Genomic DNA, 17,111 nt, shown 5'->3' with positions numbered 1-17,111 from the left:
ACAGCCTTCAAAGGAATAAATATCAAGCCACCAGATGCAATATATATACTGGTGCTACCCAACAATCAACAATTAAACAATTAAGTACAATTAAGAAAGAATTAAACAACTCCCAAGAATTAAAGACATAAACACAATTTTTAGCAATTTTTAGCACTTTTTAAAAAACACTTACAACTGCAATACATTAAATTGCTTATCGAAAATACTATTAAATATTTAAATTCACTTCCAAATTCAAACCTCGAGGTTTTAAAGTACCATATTTCAAAATGAATCTACTTTCTAGATTTAATAAACTTTGTTGAAAATTGCCTCCAAAATATGCATTTGGTTTGGCCAAAGCACAAAAAAATAGTGAGTCCATAGACCCATTATGTACACTATGAAAATGTTCAAATATAGGACTATTAATCCTAGCATTGCGCACATCACCAATATGTTCTAATACACGTATTTTTAATTGGCGTTTTGTCTGACCTATATAATATTTAGGCAAAGCACAGTCACAACCAATAATGTAAACTACACCACAGGAACTGCAATTGAAGCTATTTTTTGCAAGATATTTTACCCCATTAATAGTACTACCTGATAGATTTCTCACCCTCATACATATCTTACATTTTCCACATTGGAACATACCTAATTGTTTATCAGAATCCAACAAAGAAACATCACTAAGCAGATATCTAGGTTTTAGAATTTCCTTAAGATTTGCGTATCTGCCATATGAAAAAGAAACATATTTAGGAAAAAGGTGCCCAATCTCTTCATTATTATAAACAATTGGCCACAAAAAATTAACAATGTTACATAAAATATCCGAAAATAAAGAATATTTAGTAACAAAAAACAACCTCTCATTAGTATCCATCTGTTTATGAATAGTATTAATATGAGATATCTTTGTGGTGTGATGCTTTTGAATAGAATCAAATCTTGCACGATTCTTCCTAATAGAAGTTTCAGAGTAGCCTCTATCCAGCAATCTCTTACAAACAATGTCAAATTCCAAATTCAAAAGACTATGTTCAGAAGTGTGTTCATAAATTCGTTTAAATTCACCATAAGGAAGCGCCTCAATCAAATGCATAGGATGTGCACTCGCATGCAGAAAATTATTAGAGGCTACTTCCTTCCTAAATGGTTTAAATTGGACAATCCCCTGTTGATCCACATATAACAAGATGTCCAAAAATTGAATTTCCTGTTTATTAACAATATGTGTGAATTCTAAACCAAACTTATTTTTGTGTAGGTCTACCATAAACTTGTCAAAATCTGAAACGTCACCTCTACAAATAAAAATTAAATCATCAATAAATCTGTAATAGGAGACAACATTACTTTGAAAAAATCCCAAAGTATATAAAAAGTTAATTTCAAAAATTGACATAAACAAAATTGCATAAGTTGGAGCAAAACTAGCTCCCATTGCAGTGCCATCTATTTGAAGAAATATTTTCTTGTCAAATACAAAATAGTTGTGACTAAGTGCAAACTCTAAAAGAGAAATCACAAAAAATGTGCGTGGACCTTCACCCAAAATTTTCATTATGGCCTCCAAACCCAATCTATTACTGATATTAGTATATAAAGATTTTACGTCTACCGTAGCCCAATAAAAGTTAGAGTCCCATTCGAAATTTTTAATTATCTCACAATATTGGTTTGTATTAGTAATATGAGAAACAACATATTTCAAATGGTCCTTTAATACGCTATCCAAAAAAATTCCTACAAACTCCAAATAACCTCCACAACCAGACACAATAGGGCGGCCTGGAGGATCGAAAACATTTTTGTGTATTTTGGGCATAGCATAGAAAAAGGGGTCCTTAGGATTAGCCACATATAAACGTTTCACATCTTTATTATTCAGAAAGCCCAACCTTTCACCTCTCTCAAGAATCTCTAAAAGAGAAGCATTGTAATCAATAATGGGATTGCTAGGTAATTCTACATAAACTTGATCATTACATAGTAAATCATAGCTCATTTTTAAATAATGACATTTGTTCATAACTACCCATTTACCCCCTTCATCTGCAACGCAAAAAGCATACTTTTTTTAAGCTTCTTTCATATTCTTCAAAGCATTCCATTCAGGCTTGCTTAAATTGAAGGAAAAATATTGCTTCAAAAAGCTAGCATATTCACTTTCTGCCTTTTTACATAAGACATTCTCAAATGTCCTCAAAACTGCAGAATTTTTTGGTGGGCAAAAGTTGCTACGACTAGGTAGCGAAGGCAAAATAAATTTTCCATAGCCTGTATAAAACCGTTCTGAACGAATGTCAACGGCCCCTACCTCATTGCTACCAACTACTAAGCTACTGCCCCTCTGACTAGAGCTAACAGGTACGTATTCTGCCATAACATCATGAGTAGAGATATCCAATAAAGGGTCAAAAAGAACAGAGAAATCATCCAGGTCATCTATATCAATAGAACAAACAGAAATATTATCAGCATTATTAAAGTCTGCAGAAACATTTAAATTATCTTCTGTAGTTGCCACAGTAATAGCATTGTTCAAACAACCTTTATCAAAAAACAATTTTAAATATAATTTTCTACAGAAACGTTTGATGTCCAATAGAATGTCACATAATGCTGGAACTTTAGTTGGTACAAACTTGCTACCCAAATTCAGCACCATAAACATTTCTGATGATAAGACCAAGTCACTTAAATTAACAACATTAGTGCTGTTCTCATGATTCACATTGTTATCCAAAAAACGGTCTTGAGTAAACTCGACACATTCGTTTGCATGCTCCTGACCACAAAAAGCGTGAATCACATGTACGTTCTCATGTACATTGACAACAGGACCAGTATATTCATTTACACGCTCGTATTGACTATAAGTAGAAAAAGCATGTGTTTTAGCATGAACGTCAACACAGGACTCAGTACCTTTTATTGCGACCTTTTTGGCGAGATTTGCATTTCGCCCCTTGCCGAAAGTTCCACCTGCCTTGTTCTTCTCCTTCCGTCACCGAGCCATTATCATCCGCCAAATCCACACGTTCAAAGGATACATTCTTCTTGCTTCCACCGGCTGTATCAGATGATGATACTGAAGAATCACGTCCACTACGTGAACTTCCTTCTGATGATCTACCTCGGACTGTACCATTCGTACTCTTCTTACGCTGACGCTGACGCTGCCATGAATAAATGATATTACTCTTAAAGTCAGCAATATCTCTGTTTAATTTCTTCTTTTTCCTTGCTATGACTTCACACTCAGCTTTAGAAACGGCAGCATTAACATCTTTCATAGCTTGTGCAAAAGAAGAAGTTACGTGCATATCGGATAAACTTGCCTCACCTTCTGCTATTTTGGATTGGAGTAGTCCAAGGCTTCTCCGATTTCGTTTTAGCAAAAATTGTGTTTATGTCTTTAATTCTTGGAAGTTGTTTAATTCTTTCTTAATTGTACTTAATTGTTTAATTGTTTAATTGTTGATTGTTGGGTAGCACCAGTATATATATTGCATCTGGTGGCTTGATATTTATTCCTTTGAAGGCTGTTGGGCCGAGGTACCGGAATAAATCCTTTGTATCCTGAATCCTGCTCTTGTGGTTTGTTCTATCATTTGTTTGCTGCTGTTGGTTGCTGTTTTCGATGTTAGAGCTGGGTCTGGATTTGTGATGGCTAATTACAACGTTGAGAATGAAGGAATTTTATTTGCCAGCTTGGCTAGAGAAAGGGATTTAAAGCTGGCTCAATTTGATCCATGGACAACGTCTGGTAATTATGGTTATGATAAAAAATTCGAAGATTTAAAGAGACTGAGAATTAAAGAAACATCATTATTTTATGACATATGTCTTTTGGAAAAATATGTTGAACTGTCTATTACACCGAGAGGTTTGAGAATAGACAAACTTCCTGCATATAGATTTGCTGAAGATGAAGGTGAATTTTTAGCTGAATGGCAAGCAGCGTCTCTTCAATGTACCTTAACTTGGCTTAGAATTCTTATTAAACGAAATCGGAGAAGCCTTGGACTACTCCAATCCAAAATAGCAGAAGGTGAGGCAAGTTTATCCGATATGCACGTAACTTCTTCTTTTGCACAAGCTATGAAAGATGTTAATGCTGCCATTTCTAAAGCTGAGTGTGAAGTCATAGCAAGGAAAAAGAAGAAATTAAACAGAGATATTGCTGACTTTAAGAGTAATATCATTTATTCATGGCAGCGTCAGCGTAAGAAGAGTACGAATGGTACAGTCCGAGGTAGATCATCAGAAGGAAGTTCACGTAGTGGACGTGATTCTTCAGTATCATCATCTGATACAGCCGGTGGAAGCAAGAAGAGTGTATCCTTTGAACGTGTGGATTTGGCGGATGATAATGGCTCGGTGACGGAAGGAGAAGAACAAGGCAGGTGGAACTTTCGGCAAGGGGCGAAACGCAAATCTCGCCAAAAAGGTCGCAATAAAAGGTACTGAGTCCTGTGTTGACGTTCATGCTAAAACACATGCTTTTTCTACTTATAGTCAATACGAGCGTGTAAATGAATATACTGGTCCTGTTGTCAATGTTCATGAGAACGTACATGTGATTCACGCTTTTTGTGGTCAGGAGCATGCAAACGAATGTGTCGAGTTTACTCAAGACCGTTTTTTGGATAACAATGTGAATCATGAGAACAGCACTAATGTTGTTAATTTAAGTGACTTGGTCTTATAATCAGAAATGTTTATGGTGCTGAATTTGGGTAGCAAGTTTGTACCAACTAAAGTTCCAGCATTATGTGACATTCTATTGGACATCAAACGTTTCTGTAGAAAATTATATTTAAAATTGTTTTTTGATAAAGGTTGTTTGAACAATGCTATTACTGTGGCAACTACAGAAGATAATTTAAATGTTTCTGCAGACTTTAATAATGCTGATAATATTTCTGTTTGTTCTATTGATATAGATGACCTGGATGATTTCTCTGTTCTTTTTGACCCTTTATTGGATATCTCTACTCATGATGTTATGGCAGAATACGCACCTGTTAGCTCTAGTCAGAGGGGCAGTAGCTTAGTAGTTGGTAGCAATGAGGTAGGGGCCGTTGACATTCGTTCAGAACGGTTTTATACAGGCTATGGAAAATTTATTTTGCCTTCGCTACCTAGTCGTAGCAACTTTTGCCCACCAAAAAATTCTGCAGTTTTAAGGACATTTGAGAATGTCTTATGTAAAAAGGCAGAAAGTGAATATGCTAGCTTTTTGAAGCAATATTTTTCCTTCAATTTAAGCAAGCTTGAATGGAATGCTTTGAAGAATATGAAAAAAGCTTCAAAAAAGTATGCTTTTTGCGTTGCAGATAAAGGGGGTAAATGGGTAGTTATGAACAAATGTCATTATTTAAAAATGAGCTATGATTTACTATGTAATGATCAAGTTTATGTAGAATTACCTAGCAATCCCATTATTGATTACAATGCTTCTCTTTTAGAGATTCTTGAGAGAGGTGAAAGGTTGGGCTTTCTGAATAATAAAGATGTGAAACGTTTATATGTGGCTAATCCTAAGGACCCCTTTTTCTATGCTATGCCCAAAATACACAAAAATGTTTCCGATCCTCCAGGCCGCCCTATTGTGTCTGGTTGTGGAGGTTATTTGGAGTTTGTAGGAATTTTTTTGGATAGCGTATTAAAGGACCATTTGAAATATGTTGTTTCTCATATTACTAATACAAACCAATATTGTGAGATAATTAAAAATTTCGAATGGGACTCTAACTTTTATTGGGCTACGGTAGACGTAAAATCTTTATATACTAATATCAGTAATAGATTGGGTTTGGAGGCCATGATGAAAATTTTGGGTGAAGGTCCACGCACATCTTTTGTGATTTCTCTTTTAGAGTTTGCACTTAGTCACAACTATTTTGTATTTGACAAGAAAATATTTCTTCAAATAGATGGCACTGCAATGGGAGCTAGTTTTGCTCCAACTTATGCAATTTTGTTTATGTCAATTTTTGAAATTAACTTTTTATATACTTTGGGATTTTTTCAAAGTAATGTTGTCTCCTATTACAGATTTATTGATGATTTAATTTTTATTTGTAGAGGTGACATTTCAGATTTTGACAAGTTTATGGAAGACCTACACAAAAATAAGTTTGGTTTAGAATTCACACATATTGTTAATAAACAGGAAATTCAATTTTTGGACATCTTGTTATATGTGGATCAACAGGGGATTGTCCAATTTAAACCATTTAGGAAGGAAGTAGCCTCTAATAATTTTCTGCATGCATCGAGTGCACATCCTATGCATTTGATTGAGGCGCTTCCTTATGGTGAATTTAAACTAATTTATGAACACACTTCTGAACATAGTCTTTTGAATTTGGAATTTGACATTGTTTGTAAGAGATTGCTGGATAGAGGCTACTCTGAAACTTCTATTAGGAAGAATTGTGCAAGATTTGATTCTATTCAAAAGCATCACGCCACAAAGATATCTCATATTAATACTATTCATAAACAGATGGATACTAATGAGAGGTTGTTTTTTGTTACTAAATATTCTTTATTTTCGGATATTTTATGTAACATTGTTAATTTTTTGTGGCCAATTGTTTATAATAATGAAGAGATTGGGCACCTTTTTCCTAAATATGTTTCTTTTTCATATGGCAGATACGCAAATCTTAAGGAAATTCTAAAACCTAGATATCTGCTTAGTGATGTTTCTTTGTTGGATTCTGATAAACAATTAGGTATGTTCCAATGTGGAAAATGTAAGATATGTATGAGGGTGAGAAATCTATCAGGTAGTACTATTAATGGGGTAAAATATCTTGCAAAAAATAGCTTCAATTGCAGTTCCTGTGGTGTAGTTTACATTATTGGTTGTGACTGTGCTTTGCCTAAATATTATATAGGTCAGACAAAACGCCAATTAAAAATACGTGTATTAGAACATATTGGTGATGTGCGCAATGCTAGGATTAATAGTCCTATATTTGAACATTTTCATAGTGTACATAATGGGTCTATGGACTCACTATTTTTTTGTGCTTTGGCCAAACCAAATGCATATTTTGGAGGCAATTTTCAACAAAGTTTATTAAATCTAGAAAGTAGATTCATTTTGAAATATGGTACTTTAAAACCTCGAGGTTTGAATTTGGAAGTGAATTTAAATATTTAATAGTATTTTTGATAAGCAATTTAATGTATTGCAGTTGTAAGTGTTTTTTAAAAATTGCTAAAAATTGCTAAAAATTGTGTTTATGTCTTTAATTCTTGGGAGTTGTTTAATTCTTTCTTAATTGTACTTAATTGTTTAATTGTTGATTGTTGGGTAGCACCAGTATATATATTGCATCTGGTGGCTTGATATTTATTCCTTTGAAGGCTGTTGGGCCGAGGTACCGGAATAAATCCTTTGTATCCTGAATCCTGCTCTTGTGGTTTGTTCTATCATTTGTTTGCTGCTGTTGGTTGCAGAATTACCTCTAGGTAAGATACGAAATGTAAGAGATGTAGCCCGAAAACCTGAGGATCCAATCGGAAAACCTGTAAATCCAGTGGGAAAAATCGAAGCTGTTTGGAAGGATCATCATTCCGTGAAGGATAAAGAAAAATTGACTCATATGGACTTGAGTGACAGTGTTATATCCTGGGCTGGAATACTTCCAGCATATGGAGCAGTCAAATCGATCTGGGAGCTGAGAAAACTGTCGAAGCTTCTCAAAGTAATGAGTAACGCAACGTTTTCTGCTCTCGAACTAGTGACTGATGAACTGAATGCAATGAGAACTGTTGTGCTACAAAATCGACTGGCTCTTGACTTCACCCTAGCGGCGAGAGGTGGTACGTGCGCGCTTATCAAAGAAGAATGCTGTGCGTTCATACCAGACAATCGACATGAGATCAATGATCACCTAGAGGTAATACAGCAGGTATCGGCCATGACTGAACCAGGCCCAAACTCACTGACAAACTTTGTCCAGAGCCTATTTGGTGGGTAGGGTTCTATCCTAATGAATATTTTGATTGCTATTTGTGTTGGTCTACTCCTATTAGGAGCATGTGTCTGTTGTGGGATCCCCTGCATGAAAAGATTAGTCAAAGATTTTGTTGATATATCTGTAACTGAGACTTTGTACCAAGACATTGAACTGGAGCTATTGGTTCCAGACGAAACTATTTCTGAAATATAAACTAAATGACTTGCCTAGTTGAAAGTCCTTAAAGGAGAAGGCTAGGGGACAATACGATATTGTGTATGTTTCTGAATAGAATAAAAAGTATTAAAAGGAGGGAAAATGTTAGAAAAATATGTATTTGAACATGTATGAAGTGCTAGTTTAAAAGCAAATAGTATATAATGCATTTTATTCTATTTACAATATGGCAATAAGAATGATTTTACATGTAATTGCTTGAAGCTTTGGAGCTGCAGTGTATTTGAACTCTGACCCTGGCAGTAGCCAGCTCAGCAAGCTTATGTTTTTCACTAATGATTATCTGCTGGGTCAGGAAAATTAAATGTATAAAGCATTGAAAATCCTTCTTCCTTCCTCTGAGATAATTGGCCTTGTGAATATTATCAGAGATAAAGCACAGCTGCTAAAGTAATGTTCCAAGAAGAACAAAGAAGTATATTACAAGACTGAACTGACTATTGTATTCGAGCAGGACTGAAACCTTGAATGAATAACATTTTACAGAAAGACATTATAACTCACCAGGTGCTTTGCAAGGCTGTATTATTCCCATGGGAAAACTTTTAAAATGTATAACATCAGCTTTTCTTATGAATAGAATATTGTAGACCATAGTGATGTAGGTGCCCTGTGACTAACCACGTCAGTGAAGTGGGCACAGCTTGAATGTATGACTATATAAAATTGTGTATTTCCTACTTCATGTCAGACAAAACTCTGTACTTGTATGGTTTTTTGCCTCCTGGTGTACACTAGTAAACTTTTGCATCTGAGCCTCCTGTGTGTTATCATTTGTTTTTATTTAACACTGGGGAATGAGGGGAAAGGGTGGAAATACGTAAAGAAGACCCGAGGGCCAATTGTGGACTAGAGCATCCCTGGGTGACTGTCCCAGAGGGGGAATCAGGGCAAAGTAGTTGCTGCATTTGTAGTTGGCCGGGGATGCAAAGAGGTCACAGCAAGGACAGCCCCAGCGGTGGAAGATCTGTGCCACTATCAAGGGATTCAGGGACCACTCATGAGGTTGAAGAATGCACCTGCTGAGTCTGTTTGCTATCATGTTGGAACTCCCGGGAATGTGCGTTGCTAGAAGAAAACGGTTGGTAGCCATCACCCATTGCCATATCCTCATGGCCTCTCGATAAAGGGGGTAAGATTTGGTTCCACCTTGCTTGTTGATGTACCAGACCATCGCCATGTTGTCTGATTGAATTGCAATTGTCCCAGACGGCAGCAGGGGATGGCATGCTTGCAACGCCAGAAGCACCACCCTCAGCTCTAGAACATCTATATGCAGATGGGCCTCCAGTTCAGACCAAGTGCCTTGGACTGTCTGTCCCTGACATAGCCCCCACCCCCACCCCATCAGGGAGGCATCTGTGGTCACTGTGGCCTTGTGTTGCTGGGGGGAGAAGGGGCAAGACCATTGTGAGAGATTGTGTGTCATCCACCAATTTAAATCTTGTTTGCACCTGTGGGTTACTGGAATCATGGCTGAAAAGAATACCATTGGGTGAGCAGTAGCCATTGTAGAAGCCTCACATGAAACCTGGCCAGGGGAACAATGATGATGGAGGCTGCCATGGAACCCAACAGCTGCAGAACTGAGTGAGTTATGGATTTTTCCTTTGAAAGGATTAGAATTAGTTGTTACTTTATCCTTAGAATTCTGTGCTCTGGAATAGCAGCTCTGTAGTTTTTTGTGTCCAAGATAACCCCTATGAATTCTGTCGACTGAGATGGGGTGAGATTGAATTTTTGCCAGTTTATGGTTATGCCTAGCCTTTGAGCAGCTAGGAGAGAGTATGCCAGGGCTTTTTCCAGTAGATAACTGGTGGGGGCAGAAATGAGCCAGTCGTCTAGGTATGGAAACACCTGGAATCCTTGAAGTCGCAAGTGAGCTGTGACAACTGCCATGCATTTTGTGAACACTCTGGGGGCTGTAGAGAGTCTGAAGGGCAGTACTCTGAACTGGTAGTGACTGGCTTCTGCACGGAAGTGCAGAAATCTTCTTGATGGCCTGTCCACCTTTATGTGGTAGTACGCATCTTGAAGATTTATAAAGCACATCCAATCATCTTTTTCCAAAAGCAGGAGGATAGACTGTATTGTGACCATCCGGAATGTTTGTACTCTCACAAACTTGTTCAATACACTGAGATCCAAAATTGGTCTCCAGTCCCCAGTTTTCTTTGGCACCAAAAATAGTCTTGAGTAGAATCTGGATCCTATCTGGTCTGGAGGGACTATTTGGATGACTCTCTTTCTTAGCAGCTTTTCTATCTCTAGTGCTGCTTCTTCCCTTTGACTGGGTGGAACGTCTGGAAGATTTTTTGAAGGGATGGGGCAAAGATCGAAGGGGATATGATAACCTCTGGTTATAATCCTTTGTACACAAGAATTGGTAGTGATGGTTAGCCAGGCAGAAGGGTACAAGGAGAAATGTCCCCCAACCACCTTCAGAGGAAAGGAGTTGGGCCACTCTTCAGTGGCACTGGTAGGATTGACCAGAGAAAGAATCCCTGGAATCCTGGTTACACAGACCCCCTCTGCCCCGAAAGGAGCATCTTCCCTGTGAGTTTCCCCCTCTGCCTCTGGGGGAGAACTCGGCCTGTGTGTCACAGAAAGGACCCTGAGATTTCTTGAACCATATCTTCCCACTCTTTTGGTTTCAGGAGAAAGCATGTTGAGAGGAAGAATAATGGACACCTACGGCAGAAAGGGTCTTACCGTCCTGTTCACATCTGGCCAGTGTGCTTTTAACTTTGGGCCCAAACAACAAAGAGGCCTCAATGGGGGCATTAAGTAAGGAAAACTTAAAGGGTTCCACAATGTTGCACAAGCGCATCCAGGCATGTCGTCTCAAGACCGCAGCTGAACCCGCTACTCTAGCTGCTACTTCTGATGCATGAGATATCAGTCACATAGAGGAGTTAGATATAGATTCAATGGTGGCCAGCTGAGAGGCCACTTTGTCATGGACCTCATCAGACACGGCACCAGCCAAGGTTTTAGACAGCTCAGAAACCAGATCCCTTTGAAGCCTGGTAAAATGTGCCATATAATTCAGGGACCTGATAGCAAAGGTCGCTGAAGTAAAGGTGTGCTTCCCTATCCTGTCCAGGGCTCGGGACTCTTTGTTAGGCAGATGGACAGTCTGGCTTTCTTCTTCTGCCAGATCCTTTTTTGTTGTGGCCACCACCACCAAAGCATCCACAGAAAGACTTTTGGACCAATGGGGATCTGAAGCAGGAGGGGACAAGATCTTATCTGGCCTCCAGGGAATAGCTTTGACGGTATCAGAAGCCTTCCAAGCATGCTGCACGATGAGCCGGACAAGTTCATTGGCAGGTAGAGTAACCCAGGAGGTAGGGGGCCAAGCACAAAAGGCCTGCAGGAACACAGATTCCTCATAGGTCAGATTAGAGGACTGACAGTCACCTCTCTGTTTCAGGATTTCGAGGATATCTCCAAAGGATATCTCAGAGGGTGACCGAAGAGATCCTTCCTCCTCATCGAAATCTGTGTCTCTGGTGAGGAACTCCTCTGTGGAGTCCATATGCTTCCTCTTACACAAACTTTTCTGGTGGACCTCCTCAGTGGGAGAAGCTGGAGAAGACAGCAGAAAAGGGGATTCCTGAGGGAATATGTCCTGCGGCCCTTGTACCTGGTGTCCGCTAGGTGCGACTTGTGAAACCAGTGTGCCAGAGGAGGGCGGAGGTATAGACAGTCCGGTATCACCAGTAGCAGCAAAAGCCTTCTTCATCAGTTGGAAGGCTGGTCCACCTGAAGAGGAGTGCATGTCTAGGACAGGGGTCACCCCTCCCCTAAGTGGCTCAGCCTGCTGACCCGGAGTCCCCGGATGGCTGTGGAGCAGCAAACTATGCATGTCACTACTGACATCCTGGGTCATAGCAAAACTTTCCTGCCATGAAGGCAACTGCAGTTCCTTAGTGAGATCCATAAAGGGAACCGCAGAAGGGGGGGACTATGCTATATCCATGGACTTCAAAGGCAATGAAGGAGGAGAATAAGAAGGGGTCTTTGAAGATGGGTGATCACCTCCCAAGGGAGGATAGTTCCTGAGGGGTGGGATATCTCTGGCCAAGAGTACCTGGTCCACAAGATGCAACACATCATGTTTGGAAAGGCTTCTAGTGGACCTCACGGAGACTGAGGGAGAAACAGGCCTGTCCACAGAAGAGGCAGACTCATTGCCCATCTCATCTCACTGCACCAAGGACAACGGTGCCAAGAGAGACTGGACTACTGTTGTCTGCACCGAAGAAGTCATCGGTGCTGAGGTCATGGTCTGCACCAACACAGGGATTGGTGCTGAAGCTGGAACTGACAAAAGTAGAGTCAACAATAAAGGCGTTGGTTCTGAGGAAGATCTCGGAGCCAACGCGGTCAAGGTCTGCGCTCACTGAACATTCGGTGCCGATACAGTGGTAATGGTCTGAACCGAGGAGCCCCTCGGTGCTGATATATAGAAGGCTGCAGGAGAAGACGGAGCCGAAATCACTAATGGAGCCGAAGGCCTCTGTGCCGAAGGTCTAGGCACTGAAAGCACTGGGGCTGACTGAGTGAGCTCCAGAGCCAAAACTTTAGCCTTTTTAGGTTTTGGATGACGGGAGCCCCCAGCTGGGGACGAAGGCAAAGATTTAGCCTTAGTAGGAACATCCAAGGTTTTCTTATGGGCTCTAGGAGGAGTTGAGGCCTCCGACCCAGAAATAGCCTCTGAAAAAGGAAATTTTAGAAGTCCCTTCAGCAACAGCTTGTTTTTCCTTTCCAACAAGGTTCTATTAGAAAAGTAATCACAAATAGTACAGGGTGGGTCAACAGACAAATGGGAAGCTCCCAAACAATAAACACACAAAGAGTGTGCATCAGAAGTAGGCAGTTTGTGTCCACAATCAGAACACCGCTTAAACCCCGGACTACCTTTCTTATCTGCCATGACAGCAAATTAATTAATAGAAAAGGTACCAGCAATGTTACAAGAGAGTACCCAAAGGTATGAGAGAAAAAAAGAAAAGGATTTCCAACGATGGTAAAGAGAGAATACCTTGCAGTAAAAGTGGTAAAGAAAGAAACAGAAAAACCAGAAGAAATTATGTACGCTAGATGCGATAGGGTAAGAGACAATAAAATATGAACTTTTGTGACAGAAAAGTAATCTGTAAAACTATTAAACAACAATTGACTGCACTTAGCTCAAGAGAAGTAGCTTGACACGACCGAATGGCAACGCAGCAAATGAAATCTGAGGTAACAGGGAGAGGGGGATTGCGGGTAAGAGTTTAGCTCGAGAGTTTGAAGCTGACGTGAGCTTGGAAAATGGCCGGCTCGGTTCCGAGGTCAGAACCGATACACATGCGTAAGGAATGAACAAGGATGATTAATATCAGATACACTGTTTTGTAATACTGAGAGGCTACAGGAATGCATTACATCTGACCATAGGAGTGTGTCCAACAAGTTTAATGTTCATTTGCCATCTTATCACCAAACTTCCTTTTATTGTGCAAACAAAACTAAAAGTGGTTCCAAGGAAGACATAATCTACAAAAGAACAAATGGAGTACATCTGAAGAAGGAAAATACAGGCCACAGGGCATGATTGTAAGACAGGAAAGCTATGTTGTTAAGACAGCAGCATTATGAATGGTAACGTGTTATTATATGTAGTACACAGACTGATACACTTATTGAAATAAAAGACCCTATGGTTACTTATGAAAGACATACACTTATCAGTCTCTGCTAGATTTCAAAACATTTTATTAAAGACCAAAGTATGCATGACCTCAGAATTCTAACGTAGTGCTATTTTGTCAAATGGTGATAAAAAATCCTAAATCAAAATACAACTAATATAAAAAGACTATTTGAATATCAGAAACAATGCCGAAAAAAGACCCATAGTAACTATCTTGAAGACTGCATCTGCTATGACGTCACACATGACAGCATATAGTATATGATTCAGAAGTAGTTACAATTGTGAGAATAACAGTCACCATTTCTTTGCACATTTATTTGCCATTTAAAATGAATGCTGAACATTCTAAAATTAAATTTTCACAGTAGATAGCAAGTAAAGACATAACTGTTTTTGAATTAATGTATACAGAAAACTGTTTTTTTAATATTATTCAACAAAAGAAGGGGTACAGAATATGAAAAATTATAAAACAAAAATATGACTCACAAAACTGATCCTCATTCTGATAAAAAGAAAGTACAGCATGAAAATGTTGATCTAGTGTGAGGAAGGCCAGACCCCTCTTCACTTATGGTTGCCATGCATTTCATCAACTGAATTTTTATTGAATGGAGTATATTTTTATTGCTGCTATAGAGGATCTGGTTTCCCACTGGTCATGATAATGTGACTTGTTATTGGTCTATATAAGTTATGACCTGTAGGGATGAAATTTCCATGTTGAGTGGTGTGGTGGTTCAAGCACTCACATAAAATATGAGTATATGTGATTGATTACAACTATGTATGTAGGTGTGTTTATGAAAATTGTATTAAACCAGTTAACTTATTCTAGATATTTCAAACATTACCAGAATCAAAATTTATCAAAATTTGAGTTGCAGTGTGATATGTGTGGTTTGTTATAAATGTGTACATCTGAATGATTTTATAGTGGGAACGTATTTGTTGCAGGTGGGAGTAGGTGTGTATTAATTTCAGTGTGGGAAATGTAATGTGTTTTGCTTAATGTTTGTCTAACTGAGTGAGTGTTTGATGTACTTGTTTTTGGTAGTGTGCATTTTGGCAGTGTCTGCATTTAGTGATTGCTTATATAATCCTCACTTACATCATATCCAGTTTAAGAGTATGCTAACGTGGGTTAAAAGGTAAGGCATAATATGCTCTCCTGCCATTGAAATGCTTGTAACTGGAAACACAAACAAGTGATCTGATAAAATTCAGTCTGAGATTGCAAGCTAGGTCTAACACATTGCCACAGTAGTGAAGTTAAAATGAAAATGGCATCATGTATATGATACTTTTGTTCTCCTGATCCTGAATTTTATTTGCTCTGTACATGTTATAGACAGGGGCAGTTTGTAGATGCCCTAAGGCACATGCATATACCAAAGCAATTTTAGCCCATGGGCAATGATAATTGAGAAAATTGAGGCATGAATAGCTAGACTTAAAAAGGCTCTAGGGTCACTAGCCTAGTAACCTTCTAAGATCATATGAACGTATGAAAGGCAACACATTATCTGCCAGAATAGATGAGTTAGCATTTCCTTGTTGTGCTACTTTAGATTAAATGTAATGTCATAACGTATGGCAGGTAACTTGTGCTTATGCAATAAATGAACAGTATTACGTAAAAGAAGACCCTTAACAGAAAAGCAGTGGAAGTTTCTATATACTTGAGGATAGATAATAGTATCTCAATATTCAAGTAGAAATACAAACTATATTTGGAAAGGTAGTTCATCCCACTGCCATAGTACCAAGTTAACATATGATATGTTAACAAAGAAAGATTTCCCCACTTTAAATATTTGTGGAGGCAATGGGCAGAAGATAATCCTTTTTAAATAAGGCCTTATCAGTGTGCACTGAGGAAACAGCAAATGAATAAACCTACAGATTCACCTCTAACATGTCAAAAAAAGGGGTCACGGGTGGCAGACACTAAGCGCATTCATAACAGTGTAAAAATTCAAAACAGGTTAAGGTGTAAAGTTAGAAAACCACAAAAGTACAATAGATTGACTATGGATACAAAGAAAAGAAGAACTTATACTTATTTAAAAATATATTAGCATACATCGGAAAACACCCTGCAAAAGCAGCACTAGTAGAAGGAAAGGAGTTACACAACAAAATATTGCAAATGAAACTGTTACAAATTAGACAATAGAACAGCCAGTGTAGCCTGAATAAAGTGCAGAGCAGAGAAAAGATGTGTCTTGCAGAAGTGAAGAAAAAGAATCACTCACTAAGAGGATTTAGTCCAAGAGAATTAAGTTAGAAATTAAAGAAATGCACAACCTGAATTGTAACCTTTCTATTGAGTTAAAAACAGAAAGGCCCCAAAATGGAGAATTCTAAACAGCAGATGACTACCGAAAGAGAGATAAATATACCAATAAAAAGACTTCACTAGAATAACAAAATAAAGAAACAGTACCTGGCCAGAGTTCTAAACCCATTTCTATCAATGCAAGATAGAAACCTCAGATATGGGAAGACACTAGGCAACAGGTTTTATGTAAGTCTAAAAAAAAATCAAAAAATTTAAAACTGAAGAAAAGTCCATTGCAGGAAGAGAACAGCCTAGAGAAAAAAAGAAAAAAAAGAAAGAAACTGAGATGGCATTATTCAGTTATGCTGAAGTACAGTAACCTAATTAAGAAAGAGAAACTGAGAGACTGTCTGAACAGAATCCCTTTATATTTCTGTTGTATCAAAATAGAGAGCAATAGAGGAACACTAAACAGAAGAAAGTTATGGAATAAGAGGCTGAAAAAATATTTCATCTTCTTAGCAATATTTTGAGTTACAAGCTGATTTAATGTACAGTTTAGGTAATGACAGAGAAGTTGTAATACTTCATCTATTAAGTAACCACATAATAAGATTACCAAATAATCATGTACTAGGAGGACACCTAGGAATTGCCAAATCTAAATCAAAGATCCTTCTGACCAGGAATAATGAAAGAAGTTGAGAACTTTTATGGTAGATGTCCTGAATGCCATAAGAAAACTCCTCATCAAAGCTTTAAAATTCCTTTGATTGCTATACCTATCGCAGAAGCATTATTTTAACAAATTGATAGGCATTTCTAGGTCATAGGCAAACTCCAGTAATAGGTCTGAATGCATCTTGTTTATTTTAGACTATGCAATTTAGTACCTGCCCTG

The 17,111-nt window shown here is 38.3% G+C and overlaps 1 protein-coding gene across 1 annotated transcript in view; it reads right to left on the bottom strand.

The window, feature by feature from the left end:
• Positions 1–17,111, bottom strand: part of CDKL2 (cyclin dependent kinase like 2) — a 2,041,037-nt gene that overhangs the window by 1,110,298 nt on the left and 913,628 nt on the right. The gene's annotated exons all lie outside the window — the stretch shown is intronic.

Source organism: Protopterus annectens, chromosome 2.part0 (assembly GCF_019279795.1).
Source record: "Protopterus annectens isolate FY-2018-M chromosome 2.part0, PAN1.0, whole genome shotgun sequence".
NCBI classification, from domain to species: Eukaryota; Metazoa; Chordata; order Ceratodontiformes; family Protopteridae; genus Protopterus; species Protopterus annectens.
The sequence above is the reverse complement of the archived record's forward strand: the minus strand, read 5'-3'. Positions and strand labels throughout refer to the sequence as shown.